Source organism: Marmota monax, unplaced genomic scaffold (assembly GCF_021218885.2).
Source record: "Marmota monax isolate L192 unplaced genomic scaffold, Marmota_monax_Labrador192_F-V1.1 WCK01_AAM20220418_F8-fsc00325, whole genome shotgun sequence".
Lineage (NCBI taxonomy): Eukaryota > Metazoa > Chordata > Mammalia > Rodentia > Sciuridae > Marmota > Marmota monax.
This window is the reverse complement of record NW_026694961.1, coordinates 81,885-90,208: the sequence shown is the minus strand read 5'-3', so window position 1 is coordinate 90,208 and position 8,324 is coordinate 81,885.

Below are 8,324 nucleotides of genomic sequence, written 5' to 3'. Positions count from 1 at the left end.
AATTCTGTGGAATAAGAAGTCCCACAATTTGTCATCTTCAAACCACATGTGAATGGTAAATAACATCTGTAACAGCATACTAAATATTATATACTGAATATGAAACTGTAAATATCATACATAAAATAGTTGTTGTCATTCTAGTATGAATGTATTGTCATTCTAGTACAAATCCCAAATCCTAAGAACAGTTGCACCTTCTTATTCAAGTCCCTGCCCAAATATGAAGGCTTGAAAACCATGAGTTTGGTACCCAGGAGTAGGAGATGGATGCCACAGCTCAAGTGGGGGGGATCCCTTCTTTACTCCATTGTTCTGTTCAGGAGGCTTTCCATACATAGGATTAGGCCAGACCTCTGGAGAGGGCAATATTTACTCATCCTACAGGTCCAAAGGCTAATTTCTCCTGAAAACATTCTTACACACATATTCATCCATAATTCTTCATCAGCTATCTCTGACCTAGCCCAGTCAAGTTGACACATAAAATTAAACATTACATGTCATGTTTGGTTGCTAATAACAAGTGGGTAAAGAAAGATGGACATTGCTTTAATTTTTATGAAAATCTACTATAGTATAATGATAAAATAATAGGATTTATCTCTATGGTTTATTTATTTAGGTGCCAGGGGAATAATTCCAGGGGTCCTTAACCAGTGCACCACATCCCCAGTTCTTTTTATATTTTATTTAGAGACAGGGTCTCAATGAGTTGCTTAGGGTCTCACTAAATTGCTGAGGCAGGGTTTGAACTCATGATCCTCCTGAGCCTCTGGGATTACAGGTGTGCACCACCACACCCAGCTTCTATCCCTATTTTTCTTTTAATTTTATAAATTATAATGCACAACTATTCTAGAAATGTGAACTCAGTTTTCCTACTAATAGATACATTTTTAAAAAATGTCATCTCCTCAGACTTGGAATAAGACCAAAATTTTAACTTATTTCCTGAGCATTCTGAAATAAGCCTGCATTTGCATTCTGTGAACACTTCCTCTGTTAAACAGAAACAGTATACATCCAGGTAAGTGCAAATTGTGTTTCTGCTCCTAAGTAGATAGTTTGTCTAGGGTGTTTGGGTTTTCTTTTCACAATGCAAAATACTATTCACATTAATAAAAAATAACACAGTTTATTGTATGTAGCTTAGAATTTTTCTCCACTATTAGAAATATCATCCTATTAGTGAAACCCCTTTTTTGTATATAAACAAAAAAATCATGTTTTTAGAGAAATATCAGCACTAAAATAGGGGAAATGGGTAAAGAAAAAGGCTCATGTATTAAGAAAGAACAATGAAATAAATTTAATTTCTAAGTCACCTTAGTCAAAAGTGAATTGCTGATACTGTATCTTCTTAAATTCCAGATGATGACATTCATTTATCTTTGCTGAGTTTTCCTGATGCTGTTTTCAAGTCTTGAGACACTTTTTAGTCATCCTGAAACCATTCTTCCTTTTTTCCAGTCTTTCTTTGTATTGTCAGAAAATCATTCTCAGGAAACCTAGATATGCCAATAGATTTGCTTATCTATGAGATGGAGAATTTAAACTCAGCCTGCTGAATATCTCAGTCTTCATACATGCTGAGCATATCAATATCTTCAAGTCTATCAAATAAACACTATTTTTGTGTCACTCTAAAGCCACCCATTTTTCATAACCAATATTTTGAAATTTTAAAATAGACCTAATTAGTGTGTGTTTCAATATTAAGTTATTTAATAATGAATTGGGTTTACAAACTATTCATATATCTAACATAATCTCCCTATTTTATACTATTTAACATTTTGTCATTTATCTCTGTTTTTTAAAATTTCACATAATCAATTTAAAGAGACACATCTCCAATGGCTGGTTTCACATGATGTAATAAAGCTCACTATTAGTATTCTATAAATACCATAGTAAAAGGGGTCAACAAATTTGATAGCACTGATGTATCTACTGCTAAGTGTTTTCATATTTAACATCTGGTTTGCTTTTTAAAGGCATTTATGATATAATCATTTGCTGAAGTGATCATGAAAGAGACATGATTATATTCAAAATTTTTACTCTTTTGAATAATTTAAAGCACTTTTTGATTAAGGACCCCCAAAAGACTTGATATGAAAACTAGAAAATAGCTCAAAAATATCAGTATTTTCATAGGCAATATTTGATATTTCATTGAGGTTGATAGTGTGGTTGCAGCATTTTAACTGGAGGATTATCATATCTTAAGAAAGGATTAGTTCTCTTAATATCAAAGGAAACTCACATTATATTAAATTAATAGTGAATGTATTATAGAGCTTCATTTTAATGGACTGGGTTTTCATGAGTTCTGCATTTCTGTTAAATCTTTTTTTAAAAAAGAAACAAATATTTAGATTAAGTAATATAATTTAATGACTACCTTTTATCAATAGGATCGATATACAACTTATTATATATCTTATTTGTTCATGCTTATATATTTAGGAAAAGATCGTTAAAACAACTATAACCTTGTCTTCAGTCAGGTGTAAGCAACTAAATGCTCATACCTGATGAACATAGTAAGTTCTCTTTTCCTACATGTGAACCAGTATGTGTATTGTTTTATATTGGTAGATACATGAAAAACACTAAGAAAAAAGTAAAATTTGTAGTAAACACAGGGATTACATCTGAAATCCAACTGATATATTTGCAAAATAACAAAGAGAAAAAAGGAAAGAACTGGAGTAAAGAGAGTGCCTATAACTTTTAAAAATCATCAATTTGGGGAGAATCTTAAAAAGAATTAAATGCCATGATCATAAATGTCATATATTTATTTTGGTTATGCAATTAGTACAGCAAAAAAAAATATGTCTTCTTTTCCTTCAGGTAATTAAATTTTTCCAGCAGTACATTTTCATTGAATAGCCAGGGGTAAAAATATGACATAAAGGAAAAACCTAATAGAACACACTCATGGTTCATTTTCATGTTCTTTAGACTTATAGAAAATAGAAAATTGGTTTAAAAAGTGATCTCAGTCAATATCACTAGTGTATTTCTCTAAAAAGTGGCATAAACTTTGTCCTATTTGACGTTTGTTATTTCAGTTACCTCATTTCTACTGAAAAAATGAGTTTGTTTGACCAAACTACTTGGGAATTTTAATAAATTATAAGACCTGAGAAATTTTCACAGAGAATACCATGAACTGATTTTGAATACATATGTTTAAAACATTACTTCATTCATGTTTATTCCTCAATGAAATTTTCCTCTTGTAGATAACAGGTATTTAGTTAAAAAAAAAAGAAAGAAAAAGAAGAAAAGAAGGAGGGGGAGGGGGCGGGGGGGGAGGAGGAGGAGGAGGAGGAGGAGGAGGAAGAAGACTAAGAGGAGGAGGAGGAGGAAGGAGAGGAGGGGGAGGAGGAGGAGAAGAAGGGAATGTGGGCAGTGCTGTTCTTCACGTTGAAAATACAATCAACGCAGTGTTCTCTGCTAAGGAAGGGACCTGTAATTCTTGAGATCTTGTCATCTTTTTAGGCTTCTCACATTAGAGAGTGAGAAGTGCTAGTATATCATTGTAGCACCATTATACATTATTCATAGAGAATAGACACATGCATAAATCTAGATAATTCATCCACTCCTTGGTTTTACTTTATTGTTTTAGTCATCTCTTTCACTGCTGTAATCAAAATACTTGAAAAGAAAGATTTTAGAGCAGAAAAGTATAGTTATTGCTCATGTAATAAGATGTCTCAGTCCATGGTTGGCCAACTCATTCCTGGAGGCCTGAGGTACACAGAACATCCTGGCATGAAAGTGTGTTGGACGAAAGCTACTGAGTAAATCCATGAGGAAACTGTGAGAGAGCTAGAGTTCCTCTCAACAACAACAAAATATAAACCCAAAGGCAAGAGGTCAGTAACCCACCTTCTCCTGACACACCCTACAGTTGCCATACTCTTAATCCCCTGGGGGCTGAGAGGTATAATGTACTGATTAGTTTAAGGTTCTCTTAACCCAATCATTTCATCTCTTAACCTTCTTGTATTTGTCTCATACATGAGCTTTTGAGGGCACTATATGTCTAAACAATAATAATTTTTAAATTATACAAATGATTACTTTTAAAATCCATAATGAATAAACAATAGTAAAGTGGTGATTTGTCTGCTCACCAAAGAGCTGTATCTCCCTAAATCCCTCTTACCTCATGACCTTCCCTCTTACACAGTTTTATCATTGAGCTGAATTTGATGCCAATGATTTCCTTATTTTTATCTGATGGGATTGTAAGTAATGGAAACCTTCACTTTTTCATCTGATAAATTTAAGAAATTGGTATGATATATTTTACTTACTGACTTTTCTCCTCCTTAGATTAATAATGTCAGTGAAGGTAGCTGTAATTTATTCATTTTTGCTGGTGTAGATAATATGCATTATATAATTCCACTACATTAGAAAAAATATATTACATTGGATGAACACATTAAATATTGCCTCCTTTTCTTTTTTCTGTCTTGGTGAATATATGGAAGGGTCTCTCTGGAGTAAATCCAAAAAGTAAAATAAAAATAAAAATGAATAAATAAATAAATAAATTGTATAATATTATTTATAAACAACGTATACATGGATATTTTTATAACCATTAGTAAAATGGTATTATATGATTGTTCACATTTTTATAAATATAAATAAAATTAATTTTTGTTTGTATTGCATGTTAAATTGAACTAATACTAAGGAATAATAGTTATTATATTTTTAGAAAAATTGTTTGCTTTATTAGGAATTGCTGTCTCTACCTCTGTCACATTTAGTACCAAGACTAAGACTTTTTCTCCCCTAGTGATTTGCAAAGTTTTTTTTTCTCTTATAATTAAGGCTTATTGATGCATTGTAAGTTATGTTTTTAAAATACCATCCATAAATGAGAGTTGGTATTCATCTTCTTAGTACCTAATTGTGCTAAACAAAATTTTAAATTCCAATCATATTTTTTTATATTTCTTCAAACTTTGTGACATTGTGATATACATACAAATTTTACTTCAAATGCATAAATATATTGCCTTGCTTTGTTTTCTAAAGACTTTTTTCATACATAATCATGTAATCCTTCTGGATCTCTTTTTTGCTATGGAAAAATGCACAGTATTACTTCCTATAAGCTTAGTTATCAATAAGATATTTGTTAAAAAAGTTCTTCACATTGAAAAGTACCTGTCATATATCAGATATGCACATATGCTTGCATTTTTTTCAGGTTTTGTTTTGTTTGACCAGTCTACTTGTCTTCCCATATCAATCCTGTATTGAAATAACTAGAGAAGTGTAATAGTTACCTTCCTTTGTGGGGAAAGTTTCTCTTACTCTATTGTTCTGGATTAAGTGTGTTTTAACCATATTTGAAGGCTGCATATGCTCCTACATTTCAGTGGTGGCTTGCAGAAGCCATCTCCACTTAAAAGTTTGTGGAATCCCATCAAATAATTAATAAATGTGTTGAATATTTTAATTAGCTTTGGTGAGAAATAAAATCCCACACTATTAATTTTCCTGTTTTTAGGTATCAGCAATGTAAAACCATCATTTTTTATATTGGAATTTTTAATAATTATTTTGTGAACATCCTTTAATTAAATCACAAGATAATTTTTTTTCTAATCTCAAGGAATATTTTTTATGCCTGAAATCTATTCCTTATGGTATTCATTTAGCAACACAACAACCTATTTTCTATTTTTAAATTTATTTTTACTCATGTAATTTATGTGAGTCTATTCTAATGAGTTATCAACTGTAACATTAAAATTCAATATGAAAAGTTTTCCATGTAGCTAAAGAATTATTTCTGCTTATGTTGTTATAATTTAAAAATATGATATTTGACATCCAATTTAATGAACAATGTCACCACTCATTCTGAATTTGATATGTTTGTTGTTACAAAGTTTAATGACACATTGAGGTATTTTTTAGTTTCTATTTTTCTACTTATGATCTTAAAGGAGGAATTTTACTAACTTTATTATAACCGTATTCTGAAACAATAACCCTTTAAGTTCCACTGTGTGTGTGTGTGTGTGTGGTTGTTGTATTTGTTGTTGCTTTCTCTCTTGCTTACTTTTGGCTCAGTCTACTTGTCTTTTCCTATTCGTCTTCTCCCCATGAAAAAGACCTGTTTTGTCTTCAGAGACCTGATGGCCCAAGTACATCCTTATTAATACGTGGGTGCCTTCAATATTTTAACATTTTGACACTATTTGAATTGTTTCTGTGGAATCTATTTGTGGTATTTGTAGGAAAGAAATCTGGTTGTTTTCTATATTGTTCTAATTTTTTATTGTGCACATAGAGCCACTATAGTAATCTTTATGTTAAATTTAAAAGAATCAAATATATTTGTACTTCTAATGCTGAAAATAACATATGAAGTATTCTGCATGAAAAAACACTTATTTTCCTTGCATGTTATATTTTATTGCATTTCATCTATTAATAAATGCTTTAATAATAAAAATTACTGAAAATGGTTTTCTAATTTTAAAGTAACTATGTTATTATTTCAAAAACTAAATCATTAATTTTGCTTATACAGTATAAGAGTATAAGCAAAAACGGCATTCATACATAAATAATATCCACATATTATCTAATTTATTCATTTTTTAATTACAAAAGGCATTAATTTAAACTATTGTTTTGTGATATACAATTTTAAATATCATTTTAAAATTGTAATTATAAATACCCTGAATTGTCCTTATCCTTATGTAGAGTCAGGGTTTTCAGAGTCAAAATTAATTGGAAATACCAAATCAGATTTTGTTCCTACCAACCACAGGTTATCAACTTCCAAAAAAGTGTTTAATACATTTTAGTCTTCCATGTTTCTAAATAATCACCACATTTCTTTTCTTTTTAATTATTTTTAATTTGTTTTAATTAGTTATACATGACAGTAGAATGCATTTATGCACTTTGATATACATAGATGGGATATAATTTCTCATTTGTCTGAGTATACATGTTGTAGAATCATATTGACCATGCAGTCACATATATACATAAAGTAAAAATGTCTGTTTCATTCTACTATCTTTCCTATCCCCACATCCCCTCCCATTTCTTCCCTTCAGTTCCCTCTACCTAATATAACGTAAGTCTACTCTTCTCTAGGGACCCCATCTTATTGTGAATTAGCATCCACATATGAGAAAAAAAAACATTTGGCCTTTGGTTTTTTCGGTTTTGGCTTATTTCACTTAGCATGATATTCTCCAACCCCATCCATTTACTGGCAAATAGCACAATTTCTCTCTTCTTTAAAACTGGTAGTATTCCATTGAGTATATATCTCACATTTTCTTTATCCATTCATCTATTGAAGGACACCCAGGTTGGTTCTATAGTTTAACTATTATGAATTGAGCTGCTATAATCATTGATGTGGCTGCATTACTGTAGTATGCTGATTTTAAGTCCTTTGGGTATAAACCAAGTAGTGGGATAGCTGGGTCAAATAGTGGTTCCATTCAACGTGTTCTAAGGAATCTCCATACTGCTTTCCATTGTGGTTGCACCAATTTGAAGTCCCACCAGCAATGTATGAGTGTACCTTTTCCCCACATCCTTGCCAAGATTTATTGTTGACCATATTCTTGATGATTACTATTCTGACTGGAGTGATATAAAATCTTAGAGTAGTTTTGATTTGCATTTCTCTAATTGCTAGAGATGTTGAACACATTTTCATATATTTGTTGATCAATTGTATTTTTTTTTGGTGTTAAGTTTTTTGAGTTCTTTATATATCCTAGAGATTAATGCTTTTTCAGAGGTGCATGTGGTAAAGATTTTCTCCCAGACTGTAGGCTATCTTCTCACATTGTTAATTGTTTCTTTTGCTGAGAAGAATCTTTTTAATTTTGATGAATCTCATTTATTGATTCTTGATTTTACTTCTTTCACTTTAGCAGTCTTGTTAAGAAAGTTAGATCCTAGGCCAACATTGTGAAAATTCAGGCATATTTTTCTTCTATTAGGAGCAGGGTCTCTGTTCTACTGCCTATGTCTTTGATCCACTTTGAGTTGATTTTTGTGCATGGTGATAGATAGAGGTTTAATTTCGTTATACTACATATGGATTTCCAGTTTGCCAGAACCATTTGTTGATTAGGCTATCTTTTCTCCAGTGAATGTAATTGACACCTTTGTCTACTGTGACACAAACTTATTTATGTGGGTTTGTCTCTGTGTCCTCTGTTCTGTACCATTGGTCTATAAGTGTATTTTGGTGGCGTTACCATGTTTTTCTTTTTTTTTTTTTTAAC